The sequence below is a fragment of the Aquarana catesbeiana genome, linkage group LG04, assembly GCF_042186555.1.
Source record: "Aquarana catesbeiana isolate 2022-GZ linkage group LG04, ASM4218655v1, whole genome shotgun sequence".
NCBI lineage: Eukaryota > Metazoa > Chordata > Amphibia > Anura > Ranidae > Aquarana > Aquarana catesbeiana.
In genome coordinates this window covers 530,633,517-530,660,644 of record NC_133327.1, presented here as the reverse complement: position 1 = coordinate 530,660,644, position 27,128 = coordinate 530,633,517, and positions in this window count along the sequence as shown.

Here is a 27,128-nt window from a genome sequence, read left to right as displayed (position 1 = left end):
AGGGGCATGTAATTACAATTTTTGATGCAATATTTTACAGGAGGGCTCATTCCTGCGCTCCAACTAGAGTATCTGTGAGGGGTTGCAGTATTGTGGCACCAGTGCCTAAGGTCCAATTTTTCTGCCCCTGTTCAACAGGGACATGTAATTACAATTCTTGATCTAATATTTCACAGCAGGGCCCGTTTCTGCGCCCACCAAGAGTAACTGTGAGGACTTACAGTGTTGTGGCACCACCACCACCACCACCAAAGGCCCAATTTTTCTGACCCTGTTCAACAGGGTCATGTAATTACAATTCTTGATCTAATATTTCACAGCAGAGCCCGTTCCTGCGCCCACCAAGAGTAATTGTGAGGGCTTACAGTGTTGTGCAACACCAACACCTAAGGCCCCAATTTCTGCAGAGTATATAGGGCAGACCCCTACTTTTAAACATCCAACTAAACATTCACTAAAAACCCCAAATTGGCAAAAAACATTTGTCATTGGGATAGAAAGTGAGGTAAAATCTTATGAAGAGGTGCACAGACAGCAAAACAAATGTCACAGGGGTGATAACCCTTTCCTATGTTTTCCAAAAAGCTTAAAATGGATTTTTTTGGCTGGAGCTACACTTTAAAAATGTACCAGTTCAAAATTACAAACACATTCTACTTAACAACAAACCTACAGTCCCTGTCTTGTTTGCACCGCCTGTATACTGCTGTTCAGAGGGCCTGGGGCCCCACGCCTTTCCTTTTTTAAATTTGGGTGCGGGGTTCCCCTTAATATCCACACAAGACCCAAAGGGCCTGGTAATGGACTAGGGGAGTACCCATGCCATTTGTCTCACTGATTTTCATCCATATTACGGGACCGGACATTGCATTAAAGCCGTAAGCAGTTTTAAATGACTTTTATTCCTTTAAAAATGTCATTTTGTGCAGGGACTGTTCTAAGCACGGGAAACACGTGCCACTTTGCAGGCATACTATGGACACACCCTAGGTACGATATTTAAAGGAATATTTCACCTTTTTCACTTTAAGCATCATTAAAATCACTGCTCCCGAAAAAACGGCCGTTTTTAAAAGTTTTTTTGCATTGATACATGTCCCCTGGGACAGGACCCGGGTCCCCATATCCTTTTTAGGACAATACCATGCAAATTAGCCTTTAAAATTAGCACTTTTGATTTTGAACGTTCGAGTCCCATAGACTTCAATGGGGTTCTAAAGTTTGCACAAATTTTCGGTCCGTTCGCAGGTTCTGGTGCAAACCGAACCGGGGGGTGTTCAGCTCATCCCTAATGACAAGTAACAACCATAAAAGCAAATCAAATCTTGCAATGTAATATAAGGGAGATAGTATATATTATATATAGTATTTGTTGCAAAAATACTATCGCTCCTCATTAAATCCTTTGGAAGGTCACATATTGGATATGTAGAACTGGGGTTGATTTACTAAAACTGGAAAGTGCAAAATCCAGTGCAGCTGTGCATGGTAGCCAATCAGCCTCTAACTTCAGCTTGTTCAATGAAGCTTAGACAAAAAAACCTGGAAGCTGATTTCTATGCAGAGCTGCACCAGATTTTGCACTCTCCAGTTTTAGTAAATCAACCCCACAGTCCTCAGCACTTTGAAGCCTAACATCAGGCATCTTGACTTTTACTACTTGTAAATCCATACAGGAAAAATTCTGGGTGCATAAAAAAATAAATATTCATACCCAACCTGATACTTTAGTGTCCGTGTCATGCTGAAGCTCTCTTATGCTAGCTCTAAGCTTACATTCTCACCTAAGCAGAGTAAATTCCTAGTGAATTCAAAGTGTTTTTAATTGTTTTACCGATATTGTAAGTCTTTTTGCACACCTCTCCAAGCTTTAGGTATTTGTTTCCTGGGCAAGAGGAAGACAGCAGTTCTAGGGGAGGAAAGGAATTTTTCCCGATGTCAAAACGGGCATAAATGAGTGTCATTCATTTATAAGTCTGTACTGTAGAGGAAAAAATCTTCAGAATATGGTAAAAAAGAAGGGTGACTGAACATGGAAATGGGAACAGGGACAATTAGAAAGAATTGGATTCTGCATGTTGAGTGTGAATGGAGGCTGAAACTGAGAGCTGACTGATAATGTGACCACTGATCAGTCAGCTCTCAGTATCTCCTACCAGAAGTGGTCAGTGACTGTCAGTCTCTGGGATTACCCGTCCATTCTATGCTTCTCCAATGATAGTTTGAGCTACAAGGGTGAGCATGCTATGGATCCATAAGATAAAATGTTATACTCCGTATGGGCTTAATGTGGATATTGATACTAATGCCTTTATCGATAATTCTTGAGGGTGTTTTGGCCTAGTATTTTTTAATACATTTATTTTTGTACTGGAGAAAATATATTAATTTTTATATTTGTATTACCCTTTTTACCTCTATTTTCTATTCTTTATAATTTGTATTTTCTTTATGTTGGAATATTTGCCATGTGTACTGGATACTCCAATATATGTGGGTTAATATGGTTTATTTATGTAAAATACGTATGTTTCTTTTTTAGATTCATATAATCTAACTGGACTCCATGTGGGCCAGTGGAAATCATCTTTGACCCAAATATGGTGACGACGGTGTGACATTCCTTTCTTATGTGTAACGGCTATGAATGCTGGGAATGAGAATGATATACACGATCATTGTATGGGGTCTGCTCACATGGGCCTTATAATCAATTACATATATAGGTCTATTACCATTATTTATTTTTTAGTTCATTCTATATTTAATTTTGAATTTTGATTAAAATAATTTTAATTACCTAAGCATGTGATATGACTTGGGTATAATTTGTCATTAACAACCCAGTACTAATTTTATTGGGTCCAGTTTGTTTCTCTTGTCCTCTACCCATTCAAATGCCTATATATTACTCTATATGACGTTGATTATTGGTTAATTTTAATATTTTAATATTTAAATTATCCCGCTATAGAAGTCGATCATGATTGGTTATTTGGTTTCCTACTAGCCTTATTAGTTTTTGTCCAGCCCACCATGGTGGATCGTTTTTCCAGCATCTAATATGGCGGATCTGGGCGTGGGCCAGGTCTTATGGTGAAGTGCTGGATGATTTCCTGGTTTGACCCACATCGAGGCTTGGTTTAAACCAAATTGTATTTATACACGACACGTCAGTGCATCGCCCATGCCCCAGACGACGTCATCGTATGAAGAAACGCGTGTCGGGAGGAGTTGACGTGCTGATGTCTCGCGTGTGCTGTTCGTGGGACGGGTGTCTGCATTAGCCGGCCGGCTGCTTTGCTTTTACATTCCCTGATTTTTGTAAGTGGTATTCTTTTTATTAATAAATGTAGATTGTCAGTATTACGCTATGGTGAACCTTTTTATTCTGGGGAAAATCTGAATGGTACCACAATCTGCCTACCTGTTTGATCCGTGATTGGCGAGTTTGGCGAGGTCTGTGCTGTATGTTGACCACCTTCGTGGGTTTTGCCTGGATATCGCCCTCTTGATTTCTTCTTGGATAAAGGCCCTGGCCGGGTAACAGGTCGCAGGCTTATAGAGCTTGCCTTTCGGTAAGCGAGCACTTTGTGTGGTGTCATCACTGTGGTTACGGTGGAGGATTTATTCAATCAATTATAGTTTATCCACATTTGGCTAACGATTTTGAGCACTACTTGTCATATATAGATGGACTCACATTCCTTATAATTCCTACATTTTATGTATCAATATTGTTCACTTTGAAGCACTGGTGTCACTGTCACTTATATTATATTATATTTAAGTTTAGCGCTGCTACTAACTATTCCATCTGTCCTGTAAACTGACAATGGGCATGACTTTCATTGTTAGCTCAACTTTTTGCTGATGTACAGCTAAAGACAGACTTGGGTAATTAAACGGGATGAATTAAAACATCATCTACTAACTTTTGCAAAATTGCCTTAACTAAAGCCTACTTTTATATTCTGACCTGGAGTTGCTTTTTAATGGCTGATTGATATTTATTGATAATGCACACCGCTTTCTGTGTTTTGTTAGGGCAGTCCATTAACTTTGAATGGATGCTTAATGTACCTGCACTACCTTTGCCCAATGCAGAGCGACAGAATGCACAGAGCATTCACATTCTTCAGTTGTTGAGGTATTGCACCACAAAATATGGTATATATAGTATAAATATACAGTATGAAAGTGACCATAGGTGTGAGCAACCTATTGTATTAGGGTGTGCATCCCAAAACGCAAACACACATGAGTGCCTATAATATATTATATATATACACACACACTCTAAATAAATGTAAACATTTTAAAATGTAGTAGGGTAGTAGATGGTATCAGTAGGGCAGAGGTTGGTTTCAGTAAGGCAGTGAACAGTGTCAGTAGTTTTTTTTTTTTTTTATTATTTTTGTATTTTTTACAATTTTTTTTTAAAGATTTTTTTAGAAGCTTTGGTGGAATATCAGCAGGGGGAATCTGAGCTGCACAGGGTATTTAGGGTGTGCCCAGTCCCACTCGGCACACTCCCTGCGCACGCCTATGGATGTGACATAAGATTAAGGAATGTTCTGCAGCACTTTCTGGAAAGAAGGAGATTGGTGACAGAACATTCTGGAAAGGGTAGCGAAGAAAGAATTCAGGAAGAAAACCCTGCTGAAAACTCCAGTCAGATTGTTGTGGGTTCAGTACCAGGAAAGTTTATAAAAGCTGGAATGGATTCAAATTGTTTTTTTTTGTCCACTCAACAGGACTGAGCAAAGCTGACTGCTGCAGTGTAAATGCTATATGGTCTCTGCAGAGAAGTTCTTTGTGGTACAATGACTGTCTCCCAGATTTCTAGAATTGCACTAGTTTTGTACAATCCAGAACTGCAATATCTTCAGCTATCGGTTCATCTAATCAGGAGCTAGATGGTATTGCATAGTCAAGGAAAGACTGCCAGCTAAATGGGGACAATTCTTTTATAGTGATGTCTGATGGACGAAAATGCCTGGCAAGAAAGTTGCTTTTAAGGTAAACCATCTTAAGGGGACTGTACACCTGTTGTTGCTTCAGTGTGTAGTATCATAAGAAGACATTTCAGCCATTGAGACTTTGTTGTTTTGGAAAGGAATTACAGTGCATTAGCTCAGGGCCCTAGCACAGATCTGTGAGCTCACCAAAGGACATATATTACAAATATCTTGATTACGACAGGGGAAAGTAAACTTCAATATTACATTTGTAGATGCTCTAATGCAAATATATATCCATTCTCTTATTTGCAGCATGCAGCTGCTGCTGAATAATGTAGTATTTCATCTACAACTGAATGTTTCACTGTTTCTCAAGATTTCAAGGTTGTCAATAAACTCAAGTAGGTGATGTACCCATATACTTATCAAAGCTAACAACACCAGGGCTAGGTTATGGTGTGCAGGAAACACTGCAATCCATGTGCATTTCCCTCATCACATTGCATTTGCATTCCCCTTGTGAATTGCTAAGGGTGTCAGTACAAAGTTAATAACACCCCAAATGCAGGTCGCAAAAGCAAGTGCGTTTGCCTGCACCAGAACACATTGTACAAAACGACCATGCAATCTGGTTCGGTGTGGCTCCAAGAAAAGGTACTTGCACTTTTTTGGTGCAATGCAATGAGACTTGAGTCCATTCAAAATGAATAGGCTCAAATCGCACCACTTTGAATCACATTTGAATTGTACAAGAAAGTAATGTGTTCCTGTGCAATTGACATGCGGTGTACAGTGTGAACCGAGCCTTCAGGTGCACTATGTAAACATTGGGGGTAATTTACGAAAGGCAAATCCACTTTGCATTACAAGTGCAAACTACAAGTGCAAAGTGCACTTGAAAATGCACTGAAAGTGCACTTGGAAGTGCAGTCACTGTAGATCTGAGGAGGACATGCAAGGAAAATAAAAAACAGCATTTACAAAAAGTGGAGTTAGCCTTTGATGTGCGATAAACACAAAAACCTCTCTTTTGTCTGTTCCTCTGCTTGATGTAGAACAGACTGTTTAGTTATTTTCTGATTTTGAGATTAAATTGGAACAACAAAGTAATAAACAGCTATATAAATTGTTGGATTACGTATACTGTATGTATACTGTTTTATCTGCCAAAGATTTTGTAATTTTTTTTCCAGTCACTCTTGTGACACAAACACCTCTGCTTTTTTAACATCATTCTGCTAATTTCTGATTAGCATTACTGAGCCTTAGGTTGGCCTCCTGAGCACTGGGCAGAGGGATGATTCTGATTTACAGTTCTGGAGTCAAGGAGATGACATAAGAAGATGAGTTTCAGAGCTAGGAAAACTGTTTAATCAGGAGTTATGCATGTCATCTGTCTGACTGTGTGATGGGAAAATTGTGTGGAAAATTGGCTGTACAGAATTACAAATCTTTAGCAGACAAAACAGTAAACTTACAGTTTGTGCATTTCAACATCATATTTAACTCCTGTTGGTTTTTTTTTGTTTTTTTTTGCTTTAATTCTTGTAAAAGTAAGGTATTCTAGAGTGAGATTGATAAATGTTAAATTATTTAACAATTAATTACCTTCACTTTTCTTTTTCCCCATATCGATTTTCAATTTTTCACACTACAACTCCTGTAGACAGTATATTTTAATTTCTAACTAATCAATTTGTCATTTACTTAGGATTTGTTTTCTACAAGCTTCTAGAGTGTACTAAAATTGTAACTGGCACGGTCATTTATCCATGTGTTTAAAAGTGTGCTTGACCATTATTTTCTTACTGTATTTGGTAAGACTTAAGGGGGTATTTATAAGAAACTGGAAAAGGAAAACAGCATAAAATGCTGAGCTGTTGCTCAAAGTCACTGGAATATTTTCTTTCATATATTGGTCACTAAAGGCAACAACACCTTTGCTCCCTTATCCTATAGGTAAGGCTGTTTTCACACTGATCAGTTTTTCTTCTGTTTTTGTGTTACAAAAAGCGGAAGAAAAACACATGACCATTAAATCCTATGGAACTCTTCACACTGGTCAGTTGCGGGTCCATTGCATTTTTCATGATCCAGCTTGCTGCATTTTTGTGTTATGCATTATGTTTGGTGCCGTAAAAAAAAAAAAAACACACCAAAAACACACCTCCTCATTGAAATTAATGTAAAACCCCATAAAAAATGCATCAAAAATACACCAGTGGTTGCGTTTTTGGTGTGTTATTTGAGTCACATGTCCTTTTTTCACAGGTGCAAAATGCAACAGAAGTGTTTGGCAACAGAGCAGTGTGAAAGTAGCCTTACCATACTATATTCCAACCCCAACCACCTATATACTAAAATAATGAAATTAAAAATAGTAATGCAAAAATGGAGAAAGGGGTATAGATTTGAGTTGTTTACCAAGCCACACATTGGTTCCCTAAAACTGACCTAGATTAGTGCTTTAGGTTTTTTTTTTTCTACATTCAGCCAACAGAATGAATGAAAAAAAAAATGAACAAATTCCTCCATCCACACAAATGAGGTGGAAATAGTATTGCCTTCTGTCAAACAAGGACAGCCACAAACTGATTGAAATTTGTATGTTCCCTGCTGGACTGGCCAAATTTGGATCTGTCTATGGCCAGCTATTAGCCACAGCCTAAAAAAAAGCAGACAGTGTGCAGATTTAGAATTTTAAATGTAAATAGTAAGAGTAATGAAATGCTATACAATAAATTAAATACTATATAATCTGTAATATAATCAGCAGAGTGAGACATAGGCCTATGCTGGATTACCCTATTCCTCTGTCTTTTATGTTCTCAGTATCAAAGAATGATATATAGTAAATCAGTGGCATTTTCCTGAAGAAAGAATACCATTGGGATTTCAGCTACTTAGGACAGATACCATGGCATGAGGACCCAATAAAATATTAAAATTGGCAAGGCTGATAGAAAGGTGCATTATAGAACCCTCCACCCCCTCCTCATACACAAGTAGCACTCACAATGACAGACTAGCAGAAAAAATGCAAAAAAAATGTGCCCCTGAATGGGGGCATTTTTTAAAACAACAAATTACGTTATGTTTATATGTTTTTCCTCATGAGCATTTGACATACCCATCATTTACATCAATTATTTGCTGCAATAAATCTACAGCAATGAGATGAACAAAGGATAAAAAAAAAGTGATAAGTATTTTATAAAAAATATATTTCCAACACAGAGATTTAGAAAATGGAAATGTCATTCAGTTATTGTTTACATCAATTTTAAAGCTGAACTCCAGTTAACCACTTGCCGACCAGCCGCCGTCATTATACTGCGGCAAGGTGGCACGATCCCGCGAATCGCCGCAGCTGTACGTCAGCCCAGGAACTCACTTTTGTGGGTGCGCATGCTCCCATTGGCCAGTGGGGGAGCCAATCAGCAGGTCCTGCAGACTCGATGTTGACCCGCGATTGTTCCCTCCAGTGGCTGAACAGGGATCTGCCTGTGTAAACAAGGCAGATCTCCATTCTGACAGGGGAGACCACACAGATCCTGTCTTTCTGTTAGGCAGGAAGATGGATCTGTGTGTTTTCCCAGTCACACAGTCCCCCATATAGTTAGAAAACACCTGCAGGGAACACATTTAACCCCTTGATCACCACTAGTGTTAACCCCTTCCCTGTCAGTGTAATTTATACAGTAATCAGTGCATTTTTATAGCACTGATCGCTGTATAAATGTCACTGGTCCCAAAAAAGTGTCAAAAGTGTCTGATCTGTTCACCACAATGTCGCAGTCCCACTAAAAAACACTGATCACCGCCATTACTAGTAAAAAAAATAATAATAAAAATGACATAAATCTATCCTGTAGTTTGTAGACGATATAACTTTTGCACAAACCAATCAATATTAGGGATGAGCTTCGTGTTCGAGTCGAACCCATGTTCGACTCGAACATCGTCTGTTCGCCGAATTGCGAACGATATGGGGCGTTCGCGCCAAATTCGTGTGGCGCGCCACGGCCCATAATTCACTGCGGCATCGCAGTGCATTGCTGGCTGATGATTGGCCAAGCATGCACTATGACCCACATGCTTGGCCAATCCCAGTGCCGCCTGAACAGAGAGCCGTAATTGGCCAAAGCCAAGGAGGCTTTGGCCAATTATGGCTCAGGGGATTTAGTACACGCCCCACACTATATAAGGCCGCCTACACGGCGGCCCTGTGTAGTGTTTGTTCCGGCGTTCATTGAGAGAGAGAGAGAGAGACAGACAGTGACATTTGATTTGAGTTAGATAGATTAGGCAGAACAGTCAGTCAGTTAGCTGCACTTACAGTGTATTGTGTATATATATGCATCCCAGGTGTTGCATATATATATACATATATATATATATATATATATATATATATATATATATATATATATATATATATATATATATATATATACTGTATTCAGTTTAGCTAGATCCGTTCTTGTTATCTTCCTACTGACAGGCAGGCTTGTCTTGTTACAGTATTTACAGCTACCTGAAGAAAATTACTGGTGTTCTTTTGATCCTATTAGTACCACAGTCAGGCAGCTAGACTATTTACAGTTAGTGCAGTGCGTCCTGCTCACAGTGTTCAGCTAGATCCGTTCCTGTTATCTTCTTACTGACAGGCAAGCTTGTCTTGTTACAGTATATACAGCTACCTGAAGAAAATTGCTGGTGTTCTTTTGATCCTATTAGTACCACAGTCAGGCAGCTAGACTATTTACAGTTAGTGCAGTGCGTCCTGCTCACAGTGTTCAGCTAAAACTACAATTTAATGGGGTGCGTCCTGCTCACAGTGTTCAGCTAAACCTACAAGTTAGTGGGGTGCGTCCTGCTCACAGTGTTCAGCTAAACCTACAAGTTAGTGCGGTGCGTCCTGCTTACAGTGTTCAGCTAAACCTACAAGTTAGTGTGGTGTGTCCACCTCACAGTGTTCAGCTAAACCTACAAGTTAGTGGGGTGCGTCCTGCTCAGAGTGTTCAGCTAAACCTACAAGTTAGTGGGGTGCGTCCTGCTCACAGTGTTCAGCTAGATCCGTTCCTGTTATCTTCTTACTGACAGGCAGGCTTGTCTTGTTACAGTATATACAGCTACCTGAAGAAAATTACTGGTGTTTTTTTGATCCTATTAGTACCACAGTCAGGCAGCTAGACTATTTACAGTTAGTGCAGTGCGTCCTGCTCACAGTGTTCAGCTAAACCTACAAGTTAGTGGGGTGCGTCCTGCTCACAGTGTTCAGCTAAACCTACAAGTTAGTGGGGTGTGTCCTGCTCAAGTGTTCAGCTAGATCCGTTCCTGTTATCTTCTTACTGACAGGCAGGCTTGTCTTGTTACAGTATATACAGCTACCTGAAGAAAATTACTGGTGTTTTTTTGATCCTATTAGTACCACAGTCAGGCAGCTAGACTATTTACAGTTAGTGCAGTGCGTCCTGCTCACAGTGTTCAGCTAAACCTACAAGTTAGTGGGGTGCGTCCACCTCACAGTGTTCAGCTAAACCTACAAGTTAGTGGGGTGCGTCCTGCTCAGAGTGTTCAGCTAAACCTACAAGTTAGTGGGGTGCGTCCTGCTCACAGTGTTCAGCTAGATCCGTTCCTGTTATCTTCTTACTGACAGGCAGGCTTGTCTTGTTACAGTATATACAGCTACCTGAAGAAAATTACTGGTCTTCTTTTGATCCTATTAGTACCACAGTCAGGCAGCTAGAATATTTACAGTTAGTGCAGTGCGTCCTGCTCACAGTGTTCAGCTAAACCTACAAGTTAGTGGGGTGTGTCCTGCTCACAGTGTTCAGCTAAACCTACAAGTTAGTGTGGTGCGTCCACCTCACAGTGTTCAGCTAAACCTACAAGTTAGTGGGGTGCGTCCTGCTCACAGTGTTCAGCTAAACCTACAAGTTAGTGGGGTGCGTCCTGTTCACAGTGTTCAGCTAAACCTACAAGTTAGTGGGGTGCGTCCTGTTCACAGTGTTCAGCTAAACCTACAAGTTAGTGGGGTGCATCCACCTCACAGTGTTCAGCTAAAGCTACCTGTAGAAGGTTGGTGGTGTTCTCATACTACAGGCAGGCAGTTGATTTTGCTAGCTGCAGTATCAGTACATATATATATATATATATATCCCAGCTTAGTGCAGCTACAGGCCATTAGTATGTCTGGAAGGCCAAGAAGGAGAGGCAGACAGTCACAAGCCAATAAGTGAGGGCAAGCAGGCTCTGTGTCTAGTGCTGGTCGTGGAGACAGTGCATCCTCATCAGCACGTGGCCGTGGGACACGCTTGGCCTTTTTTCGGCAGCTGGCTGTGTTGAGCCGCAACATGCGGAAGACTTGGTCGAGTGGATGACCAAGCCGTCCTCATCCTCCTAATCCTCTCTCACCCATGCTCGGGGTACTTTGTCTGGCAAAGCAGCTGCCAACGTGGCCTCTTCCATCAGCTCAATGTCATCAGTGACTCCTTCCCTAGCCCCACCATGTCCTCCTGAGGAGTCCCTCGAACTGTTTGACCACAGTGTTGGGTACATGCTCCAGGAGGATGCCCAGCGTTTGGAAGGCTCTGATGATGATACTGAGCTCGATGAAGGCAGTAACATGAGCACGGACAGAGGGGGTGCCCAAGAAGGACAGCAATCTGGCAGTCATGCTCCCTCTGCTGCAGCATACTGCCAGGTTTGCTCCAGTGATGAGGAGGGAGCTGATGATGAGGTCACTGACTCAATGTGGGTGCCTGATAGGAGAGAGGAGGAGGAGGTGGCACATCATAAGGGCAGCACATTGACTGCATCACACCCCAAAGCTCCACATGTGCAGGGCGCTGCAGTCTCTGCGCGTTATTCAAAAAGTTCTTTGGTGTGGGCCTTTTTTGAGACGAGTGCATCAGATCGCACCGCTGCTATTTGCAACATATGTCTCAAGCTTATCTCACGTGGCCAAAACATCTCCCGCTTGGGTACCACATGCTTGACCAGACATATGTTGACCTGCCATGCAGTTCGTTGGCAAGCGTATCTAAAAGACCCACACCAAAGAACAAAGAGGACCTCTCCTTGCTCCTCATCAGCTGAGATTTCCAACCCCACTATACCTTCAGTCCTCTCTGAGACCTGCACTGAGAGGAATGAAGGTGTAGAATTAGGTGTGTCACAGCCAAGTACTTGTGGGCAATCTGCTTTTGGTACACCGACGTCATATTGTACCAGGCAAATTTCCCTGCCCCAGCTGCTGCACCGCCGAAAGAAGTTTGCTCCCAGCCATCCACATGCCCAGAGGTTGAATGCTAGCTTGGCAAAATTGCTAGCACTTCAACTGCTGCCTTTTCAGTTGGTAGACTCTGCCCCCTTCCGTGAGTTTGTGGAATGTGCGGTTCCTCAGTGGCAGGTACCCAAACGCCACTTTTTCTCATGGAAGGCGATTCCGGCTCTCTACCGGCATGGGGAAGGCAATGTCCATGCCTCGCTGGACAGGGCGGTCAGCGGTAAGGTGCATATTACCGCTGACTCATGGTCCAGCAGGCATGGACAGGGACGTTACCTAAGTTTCACGGTGCATTGGGTGACTCTGCTGGCAGCTGGGAAGGATGCAGGACAAGGTGCAGTAGTGTTGGAGGTCGTTCCGCCACCACGCCTCCAAAATGCTAATGATTGTGACACACCTCTCTCCTCCACCCCCTCCTCTTCTTCTTCCTCCATGGCCTCTTCCTGTGCTTTGTCCTCGGAACCAGCGGTGCTCCGTAGCCGTTCAAGGGGCTACGCAAGTACGCAGGCCAAAAGATGCCATGCGGTGCTTGAGCTGGTGTGCTTGGGGGACAGGAGCCACACTGGGGCAGAGGTTCTGTCAGCTCTGCAGGGGGAGGTTCAGAGGTGGTTGACGCCACGCCAACTTAAGGCAGGAATAGTGGTTTGTGACAATGGCACCAACCTCCTCTCTGCCCTCTGACAGGGACAAATGACCCATGTGCCCTGTTTGGCTCACGTCCTTAACTTGGTGGTGCAGCGGTTCTTGGGCAGGTACCCGGGCTTACAGGATGTCCTGAGGCAGGCCAGGAAAGTCTGTGTGCATTTCCGCCGGTCATATAATGCCAGTGCTCGGCTGACGGACCTCCAAAAGGAGTTTAACCTGCCCCAGAACCACCTAATCTGTGACATGCCCACCAGGTGGAACTCAACGTTGGCCATGCTGAAGCGGCTGCACACGCAGCAGGGGGCCATCAATGAGTACCTGTGCGACTATGGCACCAGGACAGGGTCAGGGGAGCTTTTTTTTTTCCCCACGCCAGTGGGCCATGATCAGGGATGCATGCACTGTCCTGTCACCATTTAAGGAGGCCACGAGGATGGTGAGCAGTGACAGTGCATGCATCAGTGACACTGTCCCCCTTGTCCACCTGTTGGAGCACACGCTGCGTGGAATAATGGACAGGGCACTTGAGGCAGAACAGAGGCAGGAAGAGGAGGACTTCCTTAGCTCTCAAGGCCCCTTTTATCCAGACAGTGTTCCTGCGTGCCCGCCGATCACACAGGAAGAGGAGGAGGAAGAGGAGGAGGAGGAAGATTGTGTCAGTATGGAGGTGGAGCCTGGCACTCAGCATCAGCAGCAGTCTTTAAGGGATCAGTCCCAAGAAACACATGGACTTGTACGTGGCTGGGAGGAGGTGGCTGCGGACCATGTCATCCTTAGTGACCCAGAGGACTCCGGACCGAATGCCTCAGCAAACCTACGCTGCATGGCCTCCCTGATCTTTCAAAGCCTGCGTAAGGATCCTCGTATTCGTGGTATCAAGGAGAAGGACCAATACTGGCTGGCAACCCTCCTTGATCCACGTTACAAGGGTAAGGTTGCGGACCTTATCTTGCCATCGCAGAGGGAGCAGATGATGAAACATCTTCGGGAGGCCTTGCAGAAAGGTCTGTGCAACGCGTTCCCAGAGACTGGGAGGTTACAAACTCCTGTTTCTGGACAACGTGTTGCTGAGGCTTTGGTCAGTCAAAGAAGGAGCGGTGGAGAAGGTGGCCGTCTGACCGATGCTTTCAGACAATTTTTTGGTCCGCAGCCCCAAGGTATGATCGGTTCCAGCAACCATTGCCAGCATCTGTTTTACATGGTGCAGGAATACCTAGGGGCAAGATCAGACTTGGACACCTTTCCCACCGAAAATCCTCTGGGTTACTGGGTCTTGAGGATGGATCACTGGTCAGAGCTTGCACAGTATGCAATTGAGCTACTGGCCTGTCCTGCATCCAGCGTTCTTTCGGAACACACATTCAGTGCTGCTGGAGGCGTGGTAACCGATCACAGGGTGCGTCTGTCCACCGACCTTCATAAAAATGAATCAGTCTTGGATCACCACCAGCTACCAAGCACCTGATGCTGATGTAACCGAATAATTTTTTTTGAAATCTCAGATCCCTTCAAAGACTGCCTATGCTGATGCTGAGTGACTATCCCTGAGTAGTTATCCTCTTCCTCCTCAATCATCACGCTGATAGCTTGTAAGAACATTTTTGGTTCTGGGCGCCACCACCAGTGCCTAAGGCCCAATTTTTCAGCCCCCGTTTAACAGGGGCGTGTAATTACAATTTTTGATGCAATACTTTGCAGCAGGGCTCGTTCCTGCGTTCCAACTAGAGTGTCTGTGAGGGGTTGCAGTGTTGTGGCACCAGCACCAGTGCCTAAGGCCCAATTTTTCAGCCCCCGTTTAACAGGGGCGTGTAATTACAATTTTTGATGCAATACTTTGCAGCAGGGCTCGTTCCTGCGTTCCAACTAGAGTGTCTGTGAGGGGTTGCAGTGTTGTGGCACCAGCACCAGTGCCTAAGGCCCAATTTTTCTGCCCCTGTTTAACAGGGGCGTGTAATTGCAATTTTTGATGCAATACTTTGCAGCAGGGCTCGTTCCTGCGTTCCAACTAGAGTGTCTGTGAGGGGTTGCAGTGTTGTGGCACCAGCACCAGTGCCTAAGGCCCAATTTTTCTGCCCCTGTTTAACAGGGGCGTGTAATTACAATTTTTGATGCAATACTTTGCAGCAGGGCTCGTTCCTACGTTCCAACTAGAGTGTCTGTGAGGGGTTGCAGTGTTGTGGCACCAGCACCACCACCACCACCAAAGGCCCAATTTTTCTGCCCCTGTTCAACAGGGGCATGTAATTACAATTCTTGATCTAATATTTCACAGCAGGGCCCATTTCTGCACCCACTAAGAGCGAGTGAGGACTTACAGTGTTGTGGCACCAGCACCACCAAAACCACCACCAAAGGCCCAGTTTTTCTGCCCCTGTTCAACAGGGGCATGTAATTACAATTCTTGATCTAATATTTCACAGCAGGGCCCTGTGAGGGCTTATGTTGTTGTGGCCACAACAACACCTAAGGCCCAAATTTCTGCTGAGTATATAGGGCAGGCCCCTACTTTCAAACATCTAACTTACAAATGACTCCTACTTGCAAACGGAAGGAGACAACAGGAAGTGAGATGAAATCTACCCCTAGGAAAGGAAATTCTCTCCTGTAAGAGTTAATATGGGAAAAACATTTCTCCTTTCCACTGATGCTTTCCAATCCTTGTTCCACAAAAAAACCCAAATTCTCAAAAAACATTTGTCATTGGGACAAAAAGTGAGGTGAAATCTTCTAAAGAGGAGGAAAGACAGCAAAACAAATGTCACAGGGGTGATAACCCTTCCCTATATTTTCCAAAAAGCTTAAAAAAGATATTTTGGCTGGAGCTAAACACGTTAAAAATGTACCCGTTCAAAATGACAAACAGATTCTACTTAACAACAAACCTACAGTCCCTGTCTTGTTTGCACCGCCTTTATACTGCTGTTCAGAGTATATAGGGCCTGGTGGCCCCACACCTTTCCTTATTTTAATTTGGGGCGGGGTTCCCCTTAATATCCATACAAGACCCAAAGGGCCTGGTAATGGACTGGGGGGTACCGTTTGTCTCACTGATTTTCATCCATATTGCCAGGACCCGACATTACATTAAACCTGCAAGCAGTTTTAAATTAGATTTTTTTCCTTTAAAAATGACATTTGGTGCGGGGACTGTTCTAAACACGGGAAAGACGCGCCACTTTACAGGCATACTATAGACACCCCCCAGGTACGATATTTAAAGGAATATTTCACTTTTTTTTTTTTTTACTTTAACCATCATTAAAATCACTGCTCCCGAAAAAACGGCCATTTTTAAAAGTTTTTTTTGCATTGATACATGTCCCCTGGGGTAGGACCTGGGTCCCCAAACCCTTTTTAGGACAATACCATGCAAATTAGCCTTTAAAATGAGCACTTTTGATTTCGAACGTTCGAGTCCCATAGACGTCAATGGGGTTCTAACATTCGTGCGAACTTTCAGTCCGTTCGCAGGTTCTGGTGCGAACCGAAGGGCATCCCTAATCAATATACGCTTATTGCGATTTTTTTACCAAAAATATGTAGAAGAATACACATATATATATATATATATATATATATATATATTTTTTTGGGGGGGGGGGGATGTTTATTCTAGCAAAAAGTAAAAAATATTGTTTTTTCAAAATTGTTGCTATTTTTTTATTTATAGTGCAAAAAATAAAAACCACAGAGGTGATCAAATACTATCAAAAGAAAGCTCTATTTGTGGGAAAAAAGGCCAAAGTTTGTTTGGGTACGATGTCACACGTCCGTGCAATTGTCAGTTAAAGTGATGCAGTGCTGTTTCGCAAAAAAATGGTCTGGTCATTAAGGGGGTAAACCCTTCCGGTCCCTAAGAGGTTAAACAACTACGTTTACAGAATAAATACATAAATGCCAACTGTTTTTTTCTGCCAAAGAATAAGTGTTTGTCTATCCTGTCCTGCAATTTACACAGCACAGACCTCTCTACCAGGGGAGGGGACCTGACTTATATCTGCGGCAGTGTCACTTTTGCTTACAGGTCCCAGGGCTGGATCTAGCCTGTCTAATATGGGGGTTCAGTAAAAAGATGTCGGGGGGGCAGAGGATGGGAGTTCAGCAGTGCAGTGTATAGGGGGTCAGCAGGGCAGAGGATAGGGTCAGTAGTTTATAAAGCAGTGTACAGGGGTCAGCAGGTTGGAGAACAGGGGTGAGCAGAGCAGTGTATGAGGTCAGCAAGGCTGAGGTCAGGGGTCAGTAGAAAGTGAGGCAGGGGACATATTTTGCCTAACAGTGGGAGGCGCTTAAGGGGGGATAAATAAACAGAATACGTACCTAGTCGCTTTATACTTTGTACACATATACCACAGTCTTTGTACCCACAAAATATTATTTACTATGTTACAAGTGACTGTACACAGATGCACATAAAGCTAAGAAAAAATAATAATTTTGAAAAACGTAAACATTTCTATCACATGTGCTTTTCTGCAAACTAAAAGTGTTCACTTTGTCTGTCTAAGCCTACCTTAAAGAACCTAATTAAAACCAGCAACTGTTGAGACAATGAACACTATGGTCATGACTATGTAACAATGTATACAGTACAGGGGTCAGGAGTAACATCAAAACAACATATAGAGTGCAGCATCAGGACAAGCCCACCTGTTCACATCAGATCCCCCTCTGAGTCCCCAGAGTCACCTTTCTACATCAGAGTCCTCCCCCTTACATCAGGACCCCTAGAGTCCCCCCAACATCAGAGTCCCCAGAATCATGCCAATTATGTCAGGGTCCCCAGAGCCACCCTCCCAACACCAGGGTTCTTAGAGTCCCCCTCCCTTACATCAGGGTCCTGGGGCTTCTCAACCTTACCTCAGGGTCACCAATGTCACCCCCTAACATCAGGGTCCCCAAGGCCCCCCAACTTACATCAGGGTCCCTAGAGTCACTACCTTAAAGAAGAGTCCCCAGAGTTTCCATGGTTACATCAGGTCCTGAGAGGTCCCCCCCTTTACATCATGGCCCCAAAAGCCCCCCTTGAATTATAGACAACAAGAGTGACGTCAGGGGGGGCGTGGCTTGCGCGCACACTGAGATGGATGCTTGAGCTGTGAGCTCCGTCAGACAGACCGGCAAACAGTGACAAATGGGCACAAATACCACAGCATCCAGCTCCAAAGTGACACAATCACTTCTCCCGAGCCCCACAGCCACAATGTCCCACAAAAGGAACCAGGAGAAGGAGCCAAGAAAGCTAGAATCCTTCTCCTTCCAGCCCCACCGCATGCAGCATGGATCCCAAGATGGCACCGCCGGAGGATCAGCAAGACACTCACCACGCTACTCGGACTGGCCCGGAGCCTCCTCACAGGTCCCACTCCCTGAAATGATGTCCCATCTACCATCTGACGCATCGCACTACAGAGCCCAACAAAATCGAGGATGCGGCTGGATCCCCTGACCAGGCCTCAGACGCAGTAAGTACAGGCCTGCACAATGACTCTGCCATATCCTCACTCCAGTCCTCTATAGCACAGTTCCCCACCACAGGCCAGCCGGTGCTGGACACTACCATGAAGGATATACTCCTATCCTTACAATCATCCCTCATGTTTAACTTGTCATCCCTAATCAACCAGTTTTCACTGGAAATGAAACACATGGATAACAGGGTACAGTTTATGGAACACAAAATGGAGGAATGCACTAACACTGTCAAGACTCCATTTGGATCAAAGCTAAGCTCGTGGACCTCGAGGACCATTCCAGATGCAATAACATCAAAATTAGGGGCATACCAGAATCCATCCAACCTAGAGATCTACAAAATTTCGCTAGCACCATGTTCTCCAGTATGCTTCCTGAATTATCCCCAAGTGAGCTCACTATAGATCGCATACATAGACTGCCCAAACCCCGCCACCTAGAAGCGGATGTGCCCAGGGATGTACTTCTGCAAATCCATTTTTTCCAAGCAAAAAGAACAAATTCTCATGAAAGCAAGGGAGATATCCCCACTTCCAGCGCCATACTCAGACATCCAACTGTACGCTGACCTATCACAATATACTCTCCAAATGCGGAGGCAACTAAAAACCATCACCAAAGCCATGAATAACCATAAAATCACTTACAAATGGCGCCATCCAGCCACAATTCTGGTCACTCATAACGGCATACCCCACACCATTTCAACTCTAGAAGGCAGTATGAAACTTCTTCATACATGGGGAATCATACCAGAACCCCCCAGCAACCTACCGGATCCTACTGGGAAACCAAACCCTTTCTCCTTTGGGATGGATCGAGGGAAATTTAAATACAAACGTCATTGATTACTTAGCCCAGCTACTATACTGAGCAACTTCTAAAGTCCGGTCTGAAAATGTGCCTTTATCCTTGCTTGCTGAACTTTCCCCCCAAAGTTGGCCAATTGCTCACCCGAGCTACCTATTTCTGAATAACCTGTTTGTCCAACAAAAGGTGTGTTTGAGCTTGTTTTGTTATTTAATTATACCTTTTTGTTTTTCTCTTTTTTGTTTTTCTTTTACTTTTATGGTCATCAAGCCTAGGTAATTAGACCCCTAAGGCACACACGGAAAATCTGTCTACGCCTACTTTCGCCTGAACGAATAGACATCAACTACAGCCTTCTCCTCCAGCATCATCCAGACCTCTAAGGAACAATCCAACGCCTAATAACTGTAAGTTTTTGACTTCCCTGATACACCGCACAACCACCTACCATGGGAATCACCATTCTTTCCCTCAACGCGAAAGGGTTAAATCACCCAGCAAAACGTTCCTCCTTATTGAAAACAGCACTTGCCCACAACTGCGATGTGCTATGTGTCCAGGAGACACATTTTGCTCTTGATGCCTCCCCCAAATGTCAGCACCGTCAATTCCCACATATCTTCCAAACTTCATTTCCGAAAAAACAACGAGGAGTTCTGATCACCATTAGGGACACTGTGAATTTTCAGCTTCATAAATGTGTCACAGACCGAGAAGAAAGATACATTTTTTTGTCTTGCACGATCAATAATATCCCATACACTCAAATCTCTCTTTATGCCCCCAACCACGGACAAATTACCTTTTTCAGGAAGACACTGCGTTTAGCACGGAAATTCCAACAAGGTCATTTACTGATATGTGGAGACTTCAACCTAGTCCCAAACAACAAAATGGACTCCACTGCAGTACTCAAATGTCATGTATCTCCTTTAGAAAGTTTTATCACAACTAATGATTTATATGACGTGTGGAGGTGTTGTCATGCGAGCGAGAGAGACTTTACCTTCCTTTCGGCGCATCACAATACCTACTCATGAATCGATCTCTTTCTAGCTGACAAATGGCTACTACAAAGAATATCGAAATCTGTAATTCATACCACCACCTAGTCAGATCACGCTCCCATTAGTATTACCATTGAGGACAATACGCCCCAACTCAACTCCTATATTTGGAAAGTTAATAACCACTTTCTTAACACACCATGTTATTTAACACCTATCCTAACACAACTAGAAGAATTCTTCAAGCTTAACCAAATGCCAGTATCTGACCCGCTGGTGGTATGGAATGCTCACAAAGTTGTAATAAGAGGTGTTTTCCTTCAAATGGGTGCTAGAGCTAAGAAACAAATGGCTCAGAAACTAGATAAACTGACCGCTGACATATCCAAGACTGAATTCCTAAACAAAACAAACCCATCTCCTGTCCTAAAATCCAAACTCTTCACTCTCCGACACAAACTGAGGTCCCACCTTCTTGAAAAATATGAAAAATCATACAAAATACTCAAATCTACATCATATACCACAAACAACAAAGCAGGTAAGGCAATGTCCTTACGAGTCAAGGGGTACAGAAACAAAGCAAAAATCCCTTTCATTCACCACCCCCACTCCAAAGAAAAACTTCTTAAACCACACTCTATAGCAAATGCCTTTAGCACATATTACGAAGATTTTTATAATCTTAAAAATGACTCGACCACCAATCAACCCTCCCCAGAAATGATACAGACCTTCCTAGATAATATACAGCTTCCATCTATAAGCCAGCAGCAACTCTCTAAACTAAATGACCCGTTCATGACTGTTGAAATTCTAAAAGTCATTAACAATCTCCCTAATTTCAAATCCCCTGGCCCAGATGGCTTCACAGGGGAATACTATAAGCGTTTCCAACATATTCTAGCTCTCATCCTATGCCATACCTTCAACTCAAATGTGCAGTCTGCCTCCTTTCCTACCAAAATGCTTAGTGCAATGGTAGTCACTTTACCTAAACCCGGCAAGGAACCTACAACCCCAAAAAATTTTAGGCCCATCTCATTACTTAATTTGGATGTAAAGATCTATGTTAAAATCATTGCCAACAGACTCGAAGATATACTCCCTTCTCTAATACACCAAGATCAGTCCGGCTTCACCAAAGGTCATCGAGCTTCAGATGCCACTAGACGAATGATTAACATAATCCATCATGTAGAATCCTCTGAAATGCCCTACCTCCTCCTTTCTCTTGATGCCGAAAAGGCATTTGATAGGGTCCATTTTGGATACTTATCTGCAGTGCTGAATAAGTTCGGCCTTACAGGACAAATACACAATGCAATAATGGCCTTATACTCTAACCCCTCTGCTTGAGTGTTCTCTGCAGATACCCTATCTGTACCTTTCCAAATATCGAACGGTACAAGACAGGGATGCCCATTATCGCCACTAATATTCAACCTTATCATGGAACCCATAGCCAAGAACATTAGATCTAACAACAAAATATCTGGAATCTCCTTAGCAACCATAGAACACAAAGTTAGTCTGTTCGCAGACGATGTGATCCTAATGATCACTGATCCTGAACGATCCCTGCCTGAGATACAAAAGACGCTCGCCTGGTTCAGTGATGTCTCATACTACAAAATCAACTAAACTAAATCTTATATACTAAATTTGGATATAGACAACTCAACTAGCGATCGACTCAAAAAACGATTCCCATACATATGGGCAGACAGCATATCGTACCTGGGAATACAACTGACCAAATCAACTAAATCATTATATACTATGAACTACCTACCACTCAGAGCCAAACTTCAAAATGATCTTACCAAGCTAGCGTCAATTGAATTCTCATGGCTGGGACACTTAGCGGCGTTCAAAATGTTTCATCTACCCCAAGTACTCTATCTATTTCGTACTATAACCATCCCCATACCCCTTAGCTATTTCAAATCCTTACAAAAACTCTTATCAAACTTTATCTGGCAGGGTAAGAAAACAAGATGCGGACATTCTCAACTAATTAAACATCGGCTAGCAGGAGGAACAGGGTATGTAGATTTCTTAGACTATTACATAGCTTCTATCCTCACCCAATCTAGAGAATGGTTCCTACCCCCCCTCCCCACATTGTGAGGCAAAATAGAATCATCTGCAATCCCCGGTGGTAATATACCTTCTTGGTTATTTGCCAGTATGCTAGGAGCGAAGGTCCCTTCCCACATCTCGCTGATGATATTGGCGACTATTAAAGCTTGGCTCAGACTCCAACAGACATCTTTGACTCACTCTATACCCTCCAATGTACACATCCCTATAGAATCTCTACACCATCTAATAATATCGACTTCCTACTTAAGATGGAAAGAAAAGGGCATCATCCACCTGTCTGATTTGATAGACAATGATAAACCCAAATCATTTTTCTCACTACAAAAAGAATTTCACCTCCCATCCTCTGACATGTTCCTGTACATCTGCACCCATCATTGCCTTACATCGCCAAAACCTGGAAATGTACTCTTCCCCAAGAAGCATGGATCTACTTTAGATCTCCTATAACACACCGTAAGGGTATATCGTTATTTTATAACCTGCTTCACCACAAGACCACATTCACTGCATCAACACAGATACTCAGATGGGAAAGAGATCTAGGACAATCATTCACAATAGACAAATGGGAAAAAAGCTTGTAAATCAATTTATAAGGCTACCTGCTGCTCCACCCTTTGGGAACTAGCATATAAACTGACATATCGTTGGTATATGACCCCTGATAGAATCTCTAAATTTAGCAAAGATCTTGACGACACCTGCTGGAGGAAATGCGAAATTAAAGGAGATTTACTACACACATTTTGGGATTGCCCCAAGCTCACACAATATTGGCGCTCCATTTTTCAACTACTATCAGAAATTACACACCTGACCATTAGAGGTAGGCCATCCCTGGCTTTACTTTCATTAGACATAGAACAGTACCCCAATCCGATGAGGAATATCATAACACACGTACTCATAGCAGCCAGACTTAGTATATCCAGGAAATGGAAAAATCCAGATCCCCCCACATTAAAAGATGTAGTCCACACTATCCATGTCCACTTCACACATGAAACAACCCTAGCGTTACGCCACGACAAAATGAAAATTATCCACATGTGGCAACTGTGGACTGATTGGACTAGATCTCCGGCATTTATCAAAATTTTTACCTTAAATCTGACGGAAATACCCTATCTGACGCTCATAACTCTTAATTATATAATCCACACAATCTACTCTTTAGAACTCAATTTATATTAAATCTATGACATGTTACTCTCGTTGGTTACTCACTCGGATGGATGAAGTCAGAGGTTAACATATAGGGGAAGGGAGGACAGTTCTTCATGGACACAGTCTAGCACCCTTGCGGGGTGTCCGGGTGGAACTGTCGCCCTATAACCCCCCCCAGGCTAAGTTCACAGTCGGTTATCTAGCAATGTTCCTTACACTTGTAGAATCGTATAAGCAATGATATTACCACATATATCCTTGTGTATGCCGCAACGTTATTTCTTTACTTATTTACTACTAGACAAGATGTACCATTGTCTCATATTGTACCAAAGTCTCATAACGATGACTAAATTTCCTGTAAAACCTGTTGAACATGTTTCTTTAACTCTGTATCACCTAAACATTTTTCAATAAAAGTTTATTGAGGAAAAAAAAGACTGAGGTCAGCACCAAAAACTTCATCCAGTGCTGTGCGATCCGCATGCCCGACCCTATGCTTCTGGTCACTGGCCAGGGCACTGGCAGGGAAAGACAAGCTTTTCCCTTCCTTTGGCTTAATTATCCACATGCCTAGTATTCACGAGCTGTTTTATTGGAAGCCTCTTGAATGACAGAACAGACATTTACAAGCATGGATAAAATTTGTTGTGCAAGCATTTTCCTTAGCTGATCACTGATTTAATTTGTGTGAGCAATTTATGTGCAATCCTAGTTTTGCAGCACTGTCACCACTCCCTAGGCTGAGCACCAGTTCTATTTACAGTAAACGTGTATGTGCAGTCCTTATTTTGTAACCTTATTATGATTTCTGAAATGGAACACAGGCAGTAATGTGTTTGATTGATGTTGTAGATAACTAAAATGATCTTTTTTACAACTATGCTGGCAGTAAATTCTAAGTGTACACAATCAGAGCAAGCATTGGCTGAGTAGTAGATGTTACTATTAAGCACTTAACAGGGCTTTAGGGGTGTTTGCTAGAGATGATCACATATGCAATACTGCAAATATTTACTAGTATAATAAGACATTGGGGGTTATTTACGAAAGGCAAATCCACTTTGCACTACAAATGCAAACTACAATTGCAAAGTGCACTTGAAATTGCAATGAAAGTGCACTTGGAAGTGCAGTCGCTCTAAATCTGAGGGGTAGATCTGAAATGAGGGGAAGCTAAAATGCTGATTTTCTATCTTTCTTGCATGTCCCCCTTGGATCTACAGTGACTGCACTTCCAAGTGCACTTTCAGTGCAATTTCAAGTGCTCTATGCACTTGTAGTTTGCACTTGTAGTGCAAAGTGGATTTTTCGTTTGTAAATAACCCCCATTGCTAATCATGTAGCACATCTAGTGGGGGATTAAGGCACAATTAAGCCCTAGGCAAGATAGCAGGTTTACAAAAACTGTTACAAAACTGGTGCAAATGCTTGCCTGATGGAAACTAATACAGGAAAGTGTTAATGCTATAAGTGAGGAGCCAGGATCCATCTTAACGTGATACTAAACTTAAAAACACTTTTTTACCTTAATACATTAAGGTAAAAATCCTTTTTCAGTTTCCCTGTGTGAAGGGGAAGAGAGGGGAGAAGAGATCACCGCTGGGCATGGCTGTATCTTTCTCTCCCCTCTATTTCTCTTCACACAGCATTCAAGCAGTAGCAGGAGCCATTGCTGCTGTCAATCAAATTCATTGAAGAGGAAGTGGGGGTGGGCCTAAGTCTCACTGTGTAAGTCTATGAAGTGTGGCTCCATAGACACACAGGTTGGGAGCGAGCATGCACTTTTTGTCTCCATAGCAAACAGCTTGCTATGGGGACACATAAAAGAAGAGGAAGAGTCAAGATCCCCGCCAGGAGGAGGATCAGGGCAGCTCTGTGCAAAACCATTGCATGGAGCAGGTTAGTATACTGTGTTTGTTATTTTAACTTAGAAAAAAAGTAACACTTTAAAGTGGAACTAAAGGTAGCTATACTTAACATTTCTTTAACAGCTCCTGTCCCTTGCCGGATCTGGCATCTTCTCCTGGGTGCCTGTCTTCAGCCATCCTCATTGACAAACTCAGGATGATGTCACTCCTGCACGTGCACACAAGGACAGTGCCAGCGGTGTAGGGTGAGCTGCACATGCACAGCTCAATTTACAATGCCAAGAAGACAGCAAGCAGGTAGGTAGCTGTATCCTATTGCACAAGAGATATTGCATGCCTCTTCTGCAATAAAAATCCTGCCTGCTCACAGTTATAGTTCTGCTTTGAAGCTCCACTCTGGGATCGATCGTCTATGTGATTGCTGGAACAAGAAAAAAAAATTCTAAATGCCTGGTTTTACTTATTTCAAACTTCAGCCACATGATGCCACAGCCCTGAGTCTTCTACTTTTCTGTTTACTTTCTACACATTGGATGGCCACTGGTGGGGTCTTCTCAGGAAAGAGAAAAAGACTAATGTCATCACAGCAGGACTGTTGGGGACTAATAATGTAATTCTGCAGCCGTAAGTCTTCTCCACGTCTGTTTACTTCTTGCTTGGGGTCCTACTTTAGGTATCCAAGTCACTGCATATTGGATGGCCATTGGCATCTCTAAGGAGAGAGCGATGTTGCAACCCTGAGGCTGGCAGTTAAGTGAGCTTGGAATTTTTGTTTGTTTTTTGACATGCATTGCCCTTCCATGTGCTCCTTGCTATAAAGGCCAGTTATAGGTTGGGGTGGTTACCATTTGTTTGTATAGTTGGTGAATTGGTGTGGGGGTGCACTGGATACCTTTGCTGCCATTGTGCTATTGCTGGGTGTCCAGTGCATCCCTGTACCTTTTAAGGAGGGGTGGGTTCCCTCCAGGCATACCTGCCCTTAAAGCAGAAGTCCCCCTAAAAAAAAATATTAAAAGCCAGCAGCTACAAATACTGCAGCTGCTGACTTTTAATAAATGGACACTTACTTGTCCCAGGGTCCAGCGATGTCGGCAGCCGACGCTGATCACTCGCTTCACTCTTGGCAGCTGCCACTGCCATCCTAGGTGAGGGAATCAGGAAGTGAAGCGTTGCGGCTTCACTTCCCAGTTCCCTACTGCACATACACGAGTCGCGCTGTGCGTTGTAACTGGTCCCCGCTATCTCCTGGAACCCGTGTGTTTCCCAGGAGACAGTGTGGAGGGATGGAAAGAGGCGTAGACTCCCATGGGAGTCTTTGCCAGGAAGTGGGTGCAAATACCTGTCTTAGACAGGTATCTGCACCCCCCCTCGAAAGGTGCCAAATGTGACACCGGAGGGGGGGAGGGTTCCGAAAAGCGGAAGTTCCATTTTTGTGTGAAACTCCGATTTAATCTATCCATTATTATAAATGTGCTCCAACTTTGGGGACTCTCAAAGTATAGAGTTAGGACTGGGGTACCATGCCGTGGCCTCTGAAGCTTATATATGTATGCAAATGTGTGCAAACTAAACCCCCTTGTTTTTAATGGGAACTGTTACACGGGGTCAATTCAGATTGTTGCAGGCTGGCTGGTAAATGAGCTGGGAATTTTGTGTGTTTGAGAGATGCCGCAGCCCTGAGGCTTCTCCATTGTGTTTACCTCCTTCTTGGGGTTTGTCTTTAGATGTCCATGTCACTATATATTGGATGGCCACACACATCTCTCAGGAAAGAGAAGACGTCTGA